Here is a 19195-nt window from a genome sequence, read left to right on the forward strand (position 1 = left end):
TACTGTAGACCAAAATACACTTTTATAAGGTAGAACAAGATAAGACTGCTTCCAGAGTAATAAGATGACTAGAAAACTAGTTTTATGTAAAGGTAAAGGTTCCCCTTACACATATGTGCTAGTCATTCCTGACTCTAGGGGGTGGTGCTCATCTCCCTATCAAAGCCAAAGAGACAATACTGTCCGAAGACGTCTCCATGGTTATGTGGCCGGCATGACTAAATGCCAAAGGCATATGGAATGTTGTTACCTTCCCACCAAAGGTGGTTCCTATTTTCTTCTACTTGCATTTTTACATGCTTTCGAACTGTTAGGTTGGCAGAAGCTGGGACAAGTAACGGGAGCTCACTCCGTTATGCGGTGCTAGGGATTCGAACCGCCAAACTGCCGACCTTTCTGATCAACATGCTCAGTGTCTTAGCCACTGAGCCACCGTATCCCTTTTTATGAGGAACGGTTTTTATAAGGAGGAGCTTTATGAGGAGCAGTAAAAGAACTGAATTGTTTAGCTTGCAAAAGAAATAATCAGTCTTTTGTCATCTAAAGGAAGAACTGGATTTCTTCTGTCATCAGAACAGGCAGGTGTAGCAAGTTGAAATGACAGAGAAGTAGATGCAGGTTAGATATCATGAAGAATTTCCTGTAAGAATTGTCAATAGGTTTCCACATCAAGTGGTATGTTTCTCTTCCCAGAAGGTTTTCAAGCAAACCCTAGCAACCCATTTGTCTAAAACCTTTTGTAGTTCCTGTATCAAGCATGGGGTTAGGCTAGATAATCTCTGGGATTACTTCCACTATAATTATGTGACTTTATGATTTTAAGTTGGGCATACTAGTTGATACAGTAAAACAATATATACAGATTATAATGTTTACCTAGTACTACTGTCAATCTTGCCAATGGTTATGAGACAGATAGTTTTACCATGCTGAATTATAAAATGATTCCAATAACGAAATGTCAATAAACATAAACATGACTTATTTTTACATATTTGAAAAAAAGTATGTTAGACGAAAAATGACAGCATACATTTGCATTTTAACTAAAGCTGTATCTTGCAGCAAAGAAAGAGATTAAGACCTGGGGCATACGTTCTGAACTCACATTCAGAAAAAATATATAGAAAAAGTATGTGGTCTAGCTGGTAATGTAAATGTAAAAGAACTTACTTGTTTTTTCTGTTCTTTTATATGCTAGTATTTTGTCTAACTCCTCTGTGTCTGTTGCCTGATATCGGTCCTGATTTGCTAATAAAAGTTTTGTTACTTGCTAAATCACATGGTGAATTGAAGCCCAATGATGTGAACAAGTTATTAACACTTCAAGGCTGACCCTGCCCTCTTCCCCAGAATGCTTCTGGCGTCCTTATTGATTGGATGTATGTCTCTTTTTGTCATCTGGGAATTAACAGTGTGATGTTTTATTTGACCATTTATCTCTTTAGCCAAAGTATTGCAATCTCTTGACCTTTTAAAATGTTTACGACAAGATGTTTGCTGTGAATTGCTGATATAAACAACTGAAAACTGCAGAGTTAGACCAGGTATCTATAATGTTATTTTTGAAAACTGAAAAGACCATATTGCACTCAAGAAAATTTCATGAAAAAAGATTGGTTTTTTGTTTTTGTTTGCCAAAAATGGGCAGATAGATATGTAATGCATTTTAATGTGATATGTCAACTTGTAGCCTACTCTTCAAATTTCAGGGCAGTAGTGTGTGTGTATATAGTATAATTGAATTTATTTTAACTTAATCCATAATTTTTAAACTAAAACTGATAAATTTATTTTCTGGATCTTACTTTTAATATCATGTTGTTGTAGAGTTAACTAATTTCACATTATGGATTTAATGGAGCTAGCAGAATTCCCGTTTGTACCGTAATTTAATTATTTCAGAATGCAAACAGTCATTTCTTCTACATTTAGGTACCCTAATACAGGGGTCTCCAACCCCCAGTCCATGGATCAGCTCCTGTCTGTAGCATGGCAGAAACTGGGCAGTACAAACAAGCGCAGCCCCATCCATGGCATGGAGGCAGCATGTGAAATCACGCCCCCTCCAGCCCATGGAAAAAGTAGTTCCTGGTGCCGAAAGGTTTGGGGGGCCACCACCTTACTAGGCATTGCATTCCCCAAATCTTACATTGTTGATATTGCTGAGGGATTACAGAAAGAATACTAGGCAGGAGAGAAGTAGTAGTTAAGATATTTCACTTTTTTCTTTTATATTTACCAATTTTCCACTACCTTAAAAACATCTGAATACTTCTGAGGGGATGGAGAAATTGCAAATAATATATTGCAAAGGTATTTTAATTCCATCTAGTTTAAGATATGGATAGTGTTAAATAATGATAACAAAAAACAACCACAGATGGGAACGTCTCTGCTTTTTCTCTCTGCAAATGTCCTGCATTAATTTTACATGGTTACATTATTTGGAATCATACTGCATCTGTTAAAACTAATAGGGAGTCAGCTTTAATCAGTAAGACTGTAAGTGAAAGCATACTTTAAATTTCATTCTAAAAACAATTTAATGCACTATAACAGAGAATTTGAAGAATTTGTAAATATAAGTTTCATCCTTCAGTGAATAATGGGTTATGTTTACTAAAATTTATATTGATTTTGTAACCAGAATTTTTAGTATATTCAAAACTAAATGAATGTATTATTGCTTCAGAAAATAATTAATTTATTCACAACATTTGTGAAAGTTTGGTTAAAAATAGAGATTTGTTGAATGGCTTCATGGTCGATCAGAGATACAAAACCACCATTTAGTCCATGCTGGGTACCAGAATAAAACAGGCCAAAAAGAAAAAAAAGGGATAGAAATCATTAGAAAGTCTACAAAGATGATATATTGGACTGAATTTTTCAATAAATAGAGGCAATATCCTATGTTAATAAAGGAATCCTGCTTGCCCAGCTCATTTAATATGTGCCTTGGTTACTTATAGCAGCCACCTTACTACTTAATTTCACACATCAATATGCTTGTAAAGCAAAATGCACAACTCTCAAAATACATCTTTTCAAGTTCAAGACCTTGGCATAGACATACAAAAGTGCAGAGGAGCAAGACTGTGTGATCATGTTACAGTACTGCAGAGAGTACTGACTCAAACCACAGATATTCTTGCACCAATAATTATTGCTGAAATTCTCACTACACTGTAATGGAGCCTTTTCTCTTTTTTGTTTGTTTGTAGTATTTCTATTTATTTGTGTAAAACAGCCAGTCATCACATCAGGAATATGATGTGATAACACGATCACAAGTCATTTCCACATTACATTAGGAAATAACATCTTATTATATTAGGTGCCTTAACAGGTTTTTAAGAAGGAAACATAGCTCCTGTGCACTGGTGTTTTACGTAACCATGCCTAGGACTGGGTCATTAATCTTGAAAGGACTGAAAAATGGATATTTAAAAACCTTGTTGAGAAGCCATTCCATCTGCTGCAGACCTTTATGGAACCCTTAACTAGCCCTTCTATTTGGCACATAAAGAGAATTACAGTTTTAACGGAGGAGGATCATAAACTTGGCAAAGCAAAGTGTGTATCATTAAGTAATGATAATTTTAAAAAACCTTTTGGACGAACAAAGGTTTTCTTTGCCTTATCAAAAGAGCAGCTCTGTGTGGCTTGCCCTGCTGTTTCTTTCCCATACTTGTTCATGCTCAGTGTAAGCTTTCTGGTTATTTTTCAAGGTCTGGCTTTGAGAGATTAGGCTAAGGGCGCACAGCTTCAGTCACATCTGCTCTTTTCCTAGAGGTCAATCACACTGTTCTCCATTCAGGACCAGAAGTGTAACAGAGGCCTTACAAAGGAAAACAATTATTCCAATTGAAGATGCATCGATCCACGTCCTGTGGCAGTTTGAGGATAGGATGGCTCTTGTGGAAGGGGGTGGGGTGAGGAGGAAGAGAGATCAATTCCAAGGGTTGCTGAATCAGTAGAGAAACTCAAGTTGCTCAATCAGTCTTTTTGTCCAAAAAGGTGGGTAAAGCTTTGCAAAACAGTTTGGAAAATAACACTATTATCTGGAGTGTCATAACAGTGAAAAAGGAAGAAGTCTCAACTAGTATCATCTCTGTTTAAACTGAAGCTTGTCAGAGTTCAAAAATCAGAAGGTTGAATGGTTTCTTATGCATCTTTTAGTTAGAATTTATTTCAGGCACATGTTCTTTTCTTGGATGCACTTCCACCAAAAATGTGGTTGCACACGATTGTATTTAAAAGTGGTTTGTTGGTGTCCAATTTCCTTGAAAAATTATTTGACATCAAATATTCAGTATTTGTGGAATATTTGGAGAATGAATATAGAAATTTGTAGAAAATCTTAGGGGGTAAAAATCTGTAGTTCTGGAGGACTCTCTAGAGGAGGTTTGAGTTTCCAATTGGATGAACATTCCAGCAACTAGCAGGCAGGCAGGCAGCCTTTCAGATGGAGCCCTTGGCTGTTTTTTAAGTTCTTCCCCATCTGAAGCGCCTGGAAATTATGAAGTCTGTAGGGGGTTCCAACCAGAAACACATTCACTATTGCTTCCATGTGCTCATGGCTCTGTTTGGGGACTAAATAAAATATGAAATAGCAAATATGTAACACAGATTCACTTTCATCCATGTGATCCCATCATAGCTGCTTGTTGTATTTATGCATTTTAACCGAACACACACTTCTATATTTATGTGAAGCATGAATAAAATGTACTTTATTTGGGTGTGTGCCAGCTCTGTAAGTCAGTATGTATATATGTCTCTCTCTCTGTGTATATGCATATGTACATGTATATGTATGTTTTATTATTATTGTTAAATATAGAAGCCACCCAATTCCATATGACTCTAAATGGCTTTCATTTTAAAAGTAATGAACAATAAAACAAGAGAAAAAGATCATGCATGTCCAAAAGGAGCAAACACAGCACTCCAAAGAATAGTCAGCTGAGATTCAACTGGTACACCACCCCAGATTTGGGAGCAAAGCTAAGTCTTCAAAGACTTATGGAATATCACTGAGGTGAGAACTCTCTCAGGATGTGCAGTTCCAGAGAACAGGCACTACAACAGAGAGTTTGTCCTGCAAAGTCTGCTTCTTTATGCACCATGCTTACCCAGTTCATATAAAGAAACGATCAGTGCAACAACAATCTTTGTGTATAAGTCAAATTTGTCACAGAACCTGATGTTGATTAGATTGAGGAGTGACTGGCTGAAGGTTACCCAGTTGGCTTCAGTGTCTGAAGGAGGAGTGGAAATTGGGTTTCACTGAACTTTAGCTGTTATACTACCCTGGCTCTTAGACAACATGTATAAGTACAAATGTTCACTTATATATTAGAATATTTCCATTTTCCATACTATCTAGAATTCTGTAAGTTATAGTTCTAACTTCTTGAATGACAGCATCTTCCAGAAAGCAGCTCTAGCACTTATCAGAGTACCTGTGCCAAGATAGGAATGGATGATAACATAGCAAAATTATGTTTACATTGATCTGCCCTGGCCTGTTGACACTACATTTACCCTGCTCATAGAACCAATGCTTTATAATGCTTTAAATCAATGAAATTTCATTGTAATGTATGCTGATCAGTTACGTTTAAAGTGACAATAAAGTTATTCTAAATTCTAAGCCTAAGTCTAAATCATAGCTGCCAAGAAAAAAAGAGAAGAGTTTCAAGAAATAGAGGGAAAGAAATGCTGAGTATTACTTGTCAGAAAGAGTTGCAAAAATTGTGAAAGACACAAAAGATAGTAAAATATGTTTGAATTAAAAGATTTCATTCACTTATGGAAGAGGGACATGTCTCTGGGATTTACATACACAATTGTTTTAAAGATAATTTATAACGAAAGACATATTCAAGAGTGCTCCACTGTTTCTATAGCTTCATGTCTTTAGCTAAATCTGTTGATTTCAAATGTTAGTTATCCTTTAGGAAAAAATTAATAACAGTCAACAATGCTGCTGTCAAAAGGTTTATCATCCATTCTCTTCATAAACTTTTTAATAGAAACTAGTTTGGGAAACCTCTAATCTATACTTGCTGCCAAGGAAGATAGAAAAAAGAAACCATGATCATCTTCATAACAATCCATATGTACTTCATTCATTCATTCATTCATTCATTCATTCATTCATTCATTCGTCAACAAGCACAAGGAAACAAGTATGAAAACACATGAAAAAATGACACAAATAAATGGATATAAATAAGCAAAACCTAGCCATAAACACATAAAAAGAGTACATATAAATGGGACAGTAGGACAGGGACGGTAGGCACACTGGTGCACTTATGGACGTCCCCTTAGGGACCTTTTATAGAAATAAGAGGTCTTAATATGTGTAAGGTCCATGGTAGACAGCTTAAGGTAAAAGGTATCATCATGAGATATTTAAAAATGGATTCAATTTTATCTCTTGATGAAACATACATAAGATAAAATAAGAATAAATAGAAAACAGCACCACATTGAATTTTCTGATGCCAAGATGAAAAGGTATTTTTTGTGGAAAAGGTATTTTAAAAATGGGGAAGAAAAAACTCCCTTGACCAAAGAGAAGTAAATAATATGCATATATAATATGGTAAAAGCAGAAGGGCCTTTTAATGGTGATCATAGCTGTTAGTGTCTGATGTATAAGTTAAAGAATGCATGCATTTTGGCCTCCAATGACAATAATCAATTATCTATCTGCTCCCTAAGAGGGAGAATGATATCCTGCAAGCTGCCTATTGGCTAAATCTAGAAACCATTCATTTCCATATTCAGCCTCAGTTTATCAGTCTCGTCCCACTTATTGCTGTATCCACCAATTGATCAGGACTTGTACCGTGCACTTCCTGATTAAAATGTGACAGAGAAATAAAGATAGGGGTCACCAACATTGTGACAGACTTGTGCTTCAAATCTTCTCCCAACAAATAGGGTCCCATATATCAAAGAATGGAAGGAATATGCTGCAATGTAAGTTCCATAATGTGTAATATTTTTATCTTTCAATTTTAGGACATAAAAGGTTTAACATATGGTATCTGATATATATGATTTTTGAAAGGGTTGACCGGATTTGAAGTTATGCCTACGTATATTTTGACAGTCATTAAGTGGATGCAGTAGTCATAAAGGCAATTGGCATATTTTTGCTGGAAACCAGAAATAAATGCCAGAAACTCACAAAATCATTGGATACTGCAAATGACTATAGAGGTAAGCCAGTTGAGAAGCATCCAAAATGGGATCCCATGACTGTGGAGGGGTGGGTAATATTATAATGTAAGTACCTCTGAGGAGGTCCATCAGAACAATTGTTAAATAACCAGTTGTAACTTGAGGGATACCTGTCTAAGGATGGCTGACCAGAGACAAGAACTAATAATTTCTGTTCAGAAAGTGGGACTTTGCCTGCCACCTTGTCTAGCAATGAAAATAGTAGAGGTTACTCAATAATTTACATGCAGCTCTCTATACATCCAAGTATATATAAGTAATACATTATTCTTCCATCTTGAGCAAGTGAAATTGATTGTGCAGTGCTATATCGTCCATTTGCTGCCTTTATCATTATTTATAACTTGTGCTGAGTCTGAGGATCTGTTGAACCGAGCAGGCCATCCGTCAAGATGCTGAATTGCGATTTTCTGATATATATATTCTGAAGGCTACTTCAGCAACCATTATTTGACCTTTACATCACTCGCTGTATTTGGCCAATATCAAAGTTGTAAATATGAATTAGGAGCTACAACCACAATGCAATCATTTGTAATCAATTTTTCTTACTGTTTGAATGATCGGGCATTTTACAAATGAAATGAAACCTAGTAAGTGGTATATTATAAAATATGAAATTAGGGCTTGGATATTTAATTTAATTTAAATTTCTCTTAATTCTCCTTCTGAGCTCTATATTTATACACGCAGCAACATATATTTATAAAAGTTTGCACTCTTTTTAATTATGCATTTTTTTCTCAAGGATGCTTTTGTTAGTAATCAAGTTTACTGTAGGAAATAGTGACATAAATATTCTCTGGTATTCAGATTTTAATATATTTTATTTATTTATTTATTTATTTATTTATTTATTTATTTATTTATTTATTTATTTATTTATTTATTTATTTATTTATTTATTTATTTATTTGGATACACACACACACACACACACACACACACACACACACACACACACACACACAAACTGATAAAAAAGAGAATCAATAATAAATTAATAAAATAACAATAATAAATTAATAAAATAACATAATAAAATAACCCCCCACCCCCCGTCCCAGCAACAACATATCACACAAGCCATTTAATAGGCTCCCTCCCGCTCTGCGTTTTCCAGGCCCGCTTGCACAACCAGGTTTTCAGCGCCTTCCAGAAGAGTGTTAGAGTGGGGGCCATTCTAATTTCTGGGGGAATGATGTTCCAGAGAGAGGGAGCCACAATGGAGAAGGCCCTTCTTCTGGGCCCACCAGGTGTATCTTCCTAGGGGATGGGACCTACAACATTCCATGCCTTCCTGCTCTGATGGGCTGGGTAGATGTAACTGGCAAGAGACAGTCCCTCAGAAAATCTGGTCCCAAGCAATGAAAGGCTTTAAAAGTGATAATCAGTACCCTGAATTGTACCCAGAAGCAAATCGGCAACCAATGTAGCACCCATAGGAGAGGTAATACATGTGCACACTTTTAAACTTTTTTAAAACCAAGATTCACATTTTGTGAACATTTTTTGAGTTTATTAGCAAGTCCTAGAAATTTGAAACAGTGTGGATTTGACACATGCATTATGGATTTTGGGATTTGTTCAGCAAGTCTTGGATCATTTTTCCAAAAAGATCAGTAGACCAACATTATAATTTACATATACTCAAATTACTATCAAGAGTAGAGTGCCTTTCAGCCAGAAATTTCATATCATGAAACATAAGTCATGTAGGATATTGTTGATGTTATCTTTATTTCGATTTATATTCAAATATTCTGCCCATGAAGCATTTCAAAACTATCATACTAAAACAAATTGAAACAATTGAAACCAAATGAAATAGTTACGTTATTATTAAACACAACTTAAAAGGCCTGGCTGAGTACTTCAGTGTCCTTAGGATTCATTGATGGTTTGGTCATGTCTCCCTCACTCATCCTCCAAATGTCTGAAGAGAAAAGAGTATTTTTATATCAACATTCTCTGAATTGTCTACAGAAAATAAAGTTTGTAACAGTGGTTCTTAATCTGATTTCCACGAATACCTGGGTACCCGTGATGTTGTCACATAAGTCATCACAACGTATGTGAACAAGTTTTATGATGGCTAATTCGATATTATTTCAAAAAATAGTCCCTTTAAAAAAAATTAACATTTTGTTTTCTTGTGGAATGACATTTTCTATTTTCCTACTTAAGGCCCACTTAACTGGTCCTGCCATTTTCACTTTGCAAATTAAATTAATAGACAGCAAACAGAAAAGGCACATCACAGCTTGTCTATCCTGTAAGTATAGATTTCTAACTCTTTATCCTTCCCATCACATCTCTTGTTATTTGCTCTGCCTAAAAGAAAAGAGGATCAAGTACTGAATAAATAAATACATTAATACATTTATAAATAAAATGGTAAGAGCTGAAGGTCATCCATGCAGTTGTTTCAGTCAGCAATCTATGTAACTTTAACCCTGTGGAGGAAAAGTAATTACCCTTTGGCTTTTCTTGACCTCAACTAACCTTTTCTAAAGAACTAGAGAAAATAAAAGGCTGACCAATTGCTTGCCCTTTGCTGCCCCATGTTTAACCCTCTCCCACAGTGAACCCCTCCTCCCCATTTGAAAATGTTACCATGGAAATACAGTTGGGTGAAGATAAACCATTATAATTAATAATAATTTATTTTGGGATAACCACACAACCTGTTCAAGAACATATACTTTAAGTTGCATCATCTTTAATATCAGAAGAAAGACTAGGACAGAGAAGAAGAGAAGGAAATCAACTAAGAATAAAAGAGAAAGCAAGGCTTTTTTCAAAACTCCCAGGCTATTTTGTTATCAAAACTGGAATGCTTTACAAGAGATAACAGAGTTAGAAATAGCTTGTGATCCACCAATTATATGACCAGCAATATCTGACCAGTAGCTATAATACTGTTAAATCATCCTTCAGTAAGGTGACCAACTTTTTTACAATGAAAAGGAGGACAAATAAATTGGAAAAAGTATATCATAAATAAAAGAAATATTTTATTCATTGCAACAATAATACACTAAAATATGATATATGCATAATAAAAACATTTGCAACATTTTATATTGTAATTATGCTTACATGCCTGTTAATTATTATTTAAATGAGTACTTTTCCATTGAATTAATATTTTTGTCAATGTATCATCTTCTAACAATATATTGGAAATATCTGAACAAGAAATATCCTTCATATTGAATTTTATGGCAAGTGCTGCAGCTAGAGTTTCAACATTCAATCTTGATTTCTCACTTGTCGAAAAATCATTGGCAATTGAAAAAAACTCTTTCAACTGCTGCATTAGTTCCAGGGCAGCACAACGCAAATTGAACAAGTATAAATAAATGTTCACATGGAATATGTTCATTTTTGAAATGGCTGAAAATATCCACCCATCTTTTATCAATTTCAACATGTTGATTTTCCCATTGTATTAATTTTTCAGAATTTAAATATACATTCAGTCTTCTAATTTCTTCAAAGAGACAATTGTCATCTATTTTAATGTCTAGCATTTCTTTAGATAAAAATTCAACACAAGATTCAATATCTGTTCGATATACTTGCGATGAAGTAAAAAAACCACCATTAAAAACTGTTTAATAAAACGTGAATTGTACTTACCTCTCTATAATTGAATATTCACTGAGAAAGAAATAATTACCGTGAGTCATTCAATTGCCGACGTGCCATGAGTCTACTGCGTGCGTATGTGCCGTGTTGTGTTTCGGTAAGAAGTAAACAAAGCCACTTGCACGCGGCGCTCTCTCTCAAGGTCTCCCGTGCGGAGCACATGCAATACAATACAATAGCAGAGTTGGAAGGGACCTTGGAGGTCTTCTAGTCCAACCCCCTGCCTAGGCAGGAAACCCTATACCGTTTCAGACAAATGTCTATCCAACACCTTCTTTAAAACTTCCAGTGTGGGCATTCACCACTTCTGGAGGCAAGCTGTTCCACTGATTAATTGTTCTAACTGTCAGGAAATTTCTCCTCAGTTCTAAGTTGCTTCTCTCCTTGATTAGTTTCCACCCATTGCTTCTTGTTCTACCCTCAGGTGCTTTGGAGAATAGTTTGACTCCCTCTTCTTTTTGGCAACCCCTGAGATATTGGAACAATGCTATCCTGTCTCCCCTAGTCCTTCTTTCCATCAAACCAGACATACCCAGTTCCTGCAACCATTCTTCATATGTTTTAGTCTCCAGTCCCCTAATCATCTTTGTTGCTCTTCTCTGCACTCTTTCTAGAGTCTCCACATCTTTTTTACATTGTGGCGACCAGAACTGAATGCAGTATTCCAAGTGTGGCCTTACCAAGGCATTATAAAGTGGTATTAACGCTTCAAATGCGTCTCATAATTGCGTCTTATACTGCACTATACCGAGTCTTGACGAATTGTCATGTCAAATACAAATACATCACATAACGTGCAACAGATTAGTCTTCAAATATCGAAAAGGAGGACATGTAGGAGGACACTTTTTGAGGGAGGACAGAAGTTACAAAAGAAGGACTGTCCTCCCTAAAGGAGGACGGTTGGTCACCTTATCCTTCAGTGTTGTTTCTGTTTACCTTTAGAATTAAAAATAGTGAATTTCTAAGAGTAGGACAAAACCTGTCCGTCTTTACCTCTACAAACAACTTATTTCACATTCTGTTTGCTTAGTCAAAATTAAATTTGTACAGTATAGATGAGAAAGAAGGACTAGGGGAGACATGATAGCATTGTTCCAATATCTCAGGGGTTGCCACAAAGATGAAGGAGTCAAACTATTCTCCAAGGCACCTGAGGGTAGAACAAGAAGCAATGGGTGGAAACTAATCAAGGAGAGAAGCAACTTAGAACTGAGGAGAAATTTCCTGACAGTTAGAACAATTAATCAGTGGAACAGCTTGCCTCCAGAAGTTGTGAATGCCCAACACTGGAAGTCTTTAAGAAGATGTTGGATAGCCATCTGTCTGAAATGGTATAGGGTTTCCTGCCTAGGCAGGGGGTTGGACTAGAAGACCTCCAAGGTCCCTTCCAACTCTGCTATTGTATTGTATTATAAATATCAATACTTAGTTACAAAGATTACTGTTGTACATTAAAAGGGTTTTTAAATGCTTTTACACAATTTTGATTCTGCAGCTATTTTGCTAGGGGTATATTGATTTAATTCTGAATTTAAATATACCAGATATATATATTACTATTTCTGATATTGCTAGTATTACTCCAAAACATTCCTAACATCTAAGTCTAAATAACAATAATTTCTTATGGACATTCTCAAAGGGCTTCCCCCAATGAAACAGAGGACTGTCAGTTGATCAGATCAATAATCTGCTGTGCCCTTAATACATCTTGACATAGGAAAATCAGCAGGTAAAATTTTCTATAAAGTACATGCAGATATTAAACTGCTATTTCCTTCACACTGAAATTCTATTAAAGGTAGAACTATAATGGCTGGATGAAAAGTTGAGGATCTATTTGTCAACTTGGACTAGAATCTAAGGAGATCTCTTAACAGAAGATGATCAAACAAGAACAGCATTCAGATTCCCGAGATCATGTTTCCTGACAACTGAGAAACCAGAAGAATGTGGACTGAGTGGCTATGTTCACAAAATACTAGGTCAATTTAAAACATAATGTTGCATGCTTGCAACAGACTAAGCTTAAGTAGATTTATTTTTGTTAGTATTTGTGTGGCTTTGTATATTTCATGAATCCAGCCCTTTTAATAAGTTTATGATTCAATATGTTGTGCAAATCTAGAAAATTGATTAATCTAGCTCAAAAACCTATACTGAGTTAAGTGCATTATATATATCTACACAGCACATAGCTACACATCTAAATATCCAGCTGCCCCAACCACCAGAGCTCCAAAGAGATGCCAATGAAAGCCTAAACCAAACATAGTTAGATATGTTATATTGAATCAGATAATTGGTCAATAAAAGTATTTTACCATGTGCAACCCTCAAGCTGTTGTGACCTGTAACTTCTTTCAGTTGTGGACATCTTGCTTAATAGCCAGAAATGTTGGAGATGGTAGTATCTAGATATTGGAAGTTATCATGTTGAGAAAGTACTATCTGGCAAAAACTGTCCAGTAGCATTGATTTACCTTGAAATGCCAAGAATTATACCTAGAATTATTTCCATGAAAGATGTGCTATTTCTCTGAACCACCGGCTAAAGTAAGTAAAAACTATGATAACAAAAAGGATAAGGGAGGTTCAGCTACTTTTCTAGAAACTATAGATGAGATAAGAGTCATTTGACTTCAACAGATAAATTTGCGCCTGGAGGTTATGTCATTATTTTCATCAAAATAAAGAGGAAATTTGATTCACTTTGATGAACGTCTATCTTAGCTTCCCCCGTCAATGTGGGATGGAAGTGTTGCACTTTTTTTTTCATTTCAGGACTTCCTGCAGCTGCTGGAGATACCCTAGAACATGTTAGTGATCTAACATGGGCAGAGGAACTGTGCAGGGTCCTAGGAAACCTACAGAGCAGGACAGAATGGACCACCTTGGCCCTTTGCTTCATTCTTTTTGCGTGCTATTTAAGCAGCTTCAAGAGGCTATTTTGCTCAAACATTCATAGAAAGGAAGCATTCCTGGATAGAATTCTATTCTGCAACCTTGATCCTAGCCTAGCTTTTTAAAAATAGTTGCTCTGTTGCTCAGCACTAGATCCTATGAGTGCTGATATTGTTGGACAGCTCCTCTGACTAGTCCAGAAGGCCAAAGTGGGACAGTTAAATTTCACTGTTTGTAGAAAAAAATAATGTCCCACAGCATCATCATCCTAATGAAACAATGAAAGAACAATGGGGTTGAGTGAATCCCTCTGCCTCTGTAGCCTCTACTATTTCACATTGCTTAATTGAGAGGACCGAAAGCAAGTCAACTCTGTCTGATCATATGGGACATACCGATACAAGTAGTCCTCAACTTACAATAGTTCATTTAGAGACCATTCAAAGTTACAACGGCACTGGAAAAAGTTACTTATGACCCCAACACTGGAGTTTTTAAGAAGATGTTGGGTAACAGTTTGTCTGAAACGGTATAGGGTTTCCTGCCTAGGCAGGGGGTTTCCTGTCTAGGCAGGGGGTTGGACTAGAAGACCTCCAAGGTCCCTTCCAACTCTGCTATTGTATTGTATTGTATTGAACCAGTGGTGAGATTCAAATAATTTAACAACTGGTTCTTTGCCCTAATGATTGGCTGAGTGGGCATGGCTGGGTGGGCGTGGCCGAGGGGTGTAACAGCACTCAGCGTCCTGCAACACTCTGCCAGTCAAAACGGGGTTCAGGGGTTAATTACAAAATGTGGGCTTTGCTTTGTGACATCCAGATCCAGGGAGCAAGGGTGTGAACTGCACAGAATATACACTTTTGTTTGGTTATGAAGAAATATCCTCAAAGTCAGATGTACACTAAATGTTGACTGACTTTTTGTTACACTTTTTCCCAGAAAACAGCAAATTTTGAAGCTCCAGGTAAAGAGGATTCATTTTAGGATGACTAACCACACTTTGCATGTTGGAGGTTCGTAAAGGAATACTGTGAAACTGTATTTTAAAGAACATTTGAGGGAGGGGTACAGAATAGTCCTTTTCTGCCTGAGTCTGTAGAGACCTGGCACCAGTCAAAACAGTTTGTGTAGCAACTGATCAATAATGACAGGGTAAGCCACTAGTATATGAAAATAAGAGCAAACTCCACTTCCTTCTAGCACTGATGATATTACCTAGTTTGGTAATGAAACAGGACCTCACAGTTCAACCCTGATCTAAAAATATTCTCTTCTATCAATAAACACTTTTTGGTTAGAGGGACTCAGAGCCTGCCTTATAGGAGATGGCTCCCAATGGATTTCATTTTAAATTTTGATATGATTTCTGTAATAAGGAATGTAGAATTATTATGCCTGAGTATTTGATCCTTCATAAATAAAAAAAAAGAAAGCTAAGGGATAAACAAATAAAAAACAGATTTGAAAAAAAGAAAAGGCTCAGGAAAGAAAAACCGTGAAAGTGTAAGAAAGAGGAAAAGAAGGAAAACCAAAAAAAGAATGACTTCCAACTTTCTTTGGTACAGAAATAAGTTAAAAACTCTTACTCTAAGATTTACATTTGTCTACATTATTTCCATAACCCCATATCTAATAATCAAAACCCAGATCCACAAAAAGTCCAGTAATGGTTCATATCACTTTAATCACTATTTGTTAAGGAAACCACAACTGATTTATTTAATTGCACAAAACCCTAATTAAAACAGGAATGGAAAATCCTAAGCAATAGTGTTGACTCATTCTTCTCAACTTTAGCAATGTTAAGGTGCATGGGCTTCAATTCCCAGAATTCCTAAGGCAACATGAAGTTCACTCATTTTAAACTTGCCAAGACTGAAAAACGCTGATAGGAATTTTTCCATTCCTCTTTTACTTACTTATGAGCAATCAAAATGCAAAATCCTCACTTCCACTCAGTGGTGGGTTTCAATTTATTTTATTACTGGTTTACTCATGTGTGCACAGAAGCGGCCGGGCGGGTGGGAGGAGCTTCCACCACCACCACTACTGGTTCATCCAATCTGGGGCAAACCAGCAGAAGCGCACCTCTGCTTCCACCCCATCCCAGAGCAAAGATAATGCAAAAGTCTCGCTTCCATCCCATCCCAGAGCCATCATAATGCAAAATCCTAACTTCCACGCCATTCCAGAGCAACCACCATTCCCTCATTAACCTGCTTTCAAGCTCCACACAGCCCTGTGTGCAGGGCAACAAAAGAAGACCACATTACTGCCAGTTTTAAAAAAAGTTCAGCCAGGCCTTCCAACTTCTTGGGGAAAAAAGATCTTGTGAAGTTGAAAGGTCTGACTGAACTGACTGATCAGCCTCCCAGCTGATCGACGCAGCTGGTCCATTGGCACTTCCCCGCTGATCAGGATGGCTCCCAGTCATGCCCCTGCAGCCTCCCCAGCCTGAATGACAAGGGTAGGGGCAGGGCCAGCCAGAGTTGAGAACAATTGGTTCACCGAACTACATAAAAAATTAACAGCATATACTGAACCGGTGCGAACCGACTGAATTTTACCACTGCTTATGACCATTTTCACATATCCCCATGGTCACAATATCAAAATTCAGATGCTTGGCAAGTGACTCATATTTATGATGGTTCCAGTGTCCTGGGATCATGTGATGACCTTTGAGACCTTCTGACAACCAAAGTCAATGGGGAAACCAGAGTCACTTAACAACTGTTACTAACTTAACTGTGGTGATTACTTAACAACTGTGGCAAGAAAAGTCATAAATGGGGCAAAATTCACTTAACAACTGTTTCACTTAGCAACATAAATTTGGGGTTCATAAGTCAAGGAGTACCTGTACTGTGGAAAAAAGGCAGGCCTTCAGATTGCTGAGCCCTCTGCCATCATATGTGCATTTGTACATCACACTAAGCCTAAAGGAAAGAAATCACAAGGGCTGATAGCAATGAAGCATAGGGAGAAAGAAAATTGATGCAATAATTGCAGCCACACATATACAGTATTTTTCGCTCCATAAGATGCTCCTGACCATAAGATGTACCTAGGTTTAGAGGAGGAAAACAAGAAAAAAAATCTGCCTCTGCCTCCCAGCGTCCATCTGGGTAGCGTCTTTGCAGCAAACAGCAAATATCCTGCCTCCTCCATGTCTGCTGCCTCCGCGGGTGAACGCTGGAGCCTTCACCTCCGAGCAGCTGATCAGCGGTTGGATTGGACTCCCGGAATACCACCGATCAGCTGTTCCAGGCAGTGGGGATTGCTGCAGCCATTCGCTGCTGCTGCCTGTTGCCCATATTCGCTCCATAAGACACACATACATTTCCACCCACTTTTGGAAGAAAAAAAGTCCATCTTATGGAGTAGAAAATAGGGTATATATTAATAGATACTATATTTTAAAATATAATTTTGAAAAATAAATTATCTGAAAGTAACAAAACCCCAAAAATGAAGTGGCAATATAATAAACTCCACCATCGTAAAAGCTGTATAAGAATGAAAAGCCTGTGCCAACACCGTAAATACTGGAACTTTGTAAATTTCTAAGGATAAGCATTAGATGAATGGAAATCTTCCATGAAATGTTATAGCATGCTCTCTTATCTCTGATTCATTTTCTGGCATATGCATCCCTCTGGGCAGCCCTTCTTCCAAGTTGCGGGCCAGAGGAGCACGCACGGTCTCCCTTTTCGGCACTCAGTGTCAAAAAGGTTTGCCATCACTGTCCTAGACTGTCTACTGTTATGCTACCAATTCTAAATCTCAGGGTTTTCCTTAAGGAGAGGGATCAGTTTAGGAAATCCTCTTTGAGAAGATAGAAAAGGGAAAGGAGGGGAGTGTTTTTAACATCCCAGGAGGATCCTCCTTAGCTTCTCACATACTCATGATACTTGCTCTGTGGTATAATGGGCTTATGGAGAACAATTCAAATTTGTTTTTGTCCTTTCCTTTCATAGGAAATACCAATTCTCAATATGTCCAGAAAATTAAATTAATGGATTCTTTAAAGGCATTTTTTTCACTACAAAACAAACCAACCCATTACTACAGGGTAGTCCTTGATTTACTATTGTTTCCTTTAATGATGGTTCAAAGTCACAAATGATGGGCTTGGAAAAAGTGACTTATAACCCATCCTTGTCACACCAGTCCTGTGATCATAAGTTGGGCACACCATTTGCAACTGTTTGCAGTCAATGGATCATGATTTCCAAACTTCTCAGCTGGTTTCTGACAAGCAAAGTCTTATGGGGGATGCCAGATTCACTTATGGTAGATTCACATCTATGGTAAAAATGGCCATAAAATCATGTCTGGTCACATAATGACTTGCTTAAGGCTTGCATCACTTAGCAATGTGGTTGTAAGTCAATGACCATCTGCAGATGGATGAACCCAGTCAGTTAACAGGCACATTCTAACTGGACAATGAAAATCCATAACACTAAAGGGAGAAGCAAAGGGAAAAGTTTATATTATTTTTCTACTGCCTTCAAGGAATTGCCTGGATGTTTTCAGTCCAGATATGATATACCTACAGAAGGTAATCCAATGCACACAATGTAATCACAGGAATATTAGCCTATAAGCATTCATACACTTCAGATGTAAGAATCTATGGAGCTTTTCAGTCATCCAGGTCATGGTTGTCCCAAAGGTGTTTTTTCCAAGTGGCAACTGGACTTTCTGGTTTTTCTTTGAAGATGCTTCATTTCTCATCCAAGAAGACCTTCCATTCCCTACCATCTAGTCAGAGCTGAAGAAGCTTCTTGGATAAGAAGCAAAACATCTTCAAAGAAAAACCAGAAAGTTTAGATGTAAGACTTCCAAATTTCAGTAGTTTCCATTCTAACAAAATCTGGAAGAAGCAGGTTGAGGAAGGCAGTGACTTGCAACCTCAAAACCATAGGAAGGAATCCCAGAAGTCAAAGAAGGATCATATGTAAACTCAACCAGAGCATTTTTTAGATGTTTGTATATAATTTCATTCAGGATTTCAACATCCCTTGTTAGATCACAAATAATATATATTTGAGTAGTGAATGGTTATGATGAGTTTTAAAGATACAATAGCCCAATTTCTCTGCAAATATAAGACATTGGGCAATCCTCACCTTGAGCCACTGACACTTTTATATACAGCGATTAATTTCTGTATGCTGTATGCCTACCTTTTCTTTCATGAAATAAAGTCAATGGATTATTAAGTAAAATAAAGTTATTTGGAAACCATGGGTAAAATAAAATAATGCACAATATCACTACCATATTGTGGCTGCAAAGTGTCTGTTGTCATGTCTGGGATTGAACACAATATCTCAGACAACTTTGTTCTTCAAATTAT

The 19195-nt window shown here is 36.9% G+C and overlaps 1 long non-coding RNA gene across 1 annotated transcript; it reads left to right on the plus strand.

Moving 5' to 3' along the window:
* Positions 1 to 1376: 1376 nt before the first annotated feature.
* LOC309387858 lies at positions 1377 to 13429 on the plus strand. The gene is made up of 3 exons (XR_014174676.1): positions 1377 to 1547; positions 7045 to 7245; positions 12725 to 13429. It is a non-coding gene; the product is annotated as an uncharacterized lncRNA (long non-coding RNA).
* The last annotated feature ends 5766 nt before the right edge of the window (positions 13430 to 19195 follow it).

The sequence above is a fragment of the Natrix helvetica genome (assembly GCF_964273705.1).
Source record: "Natrix helvetica genome assembly, chromosome: 2".
NCBI classification, from domain to species: Eukaryota; Metazoa; Chordata; class Lepidosauria; order Squamata; family Natricidae; genus Natrix; species Natrix helvetica.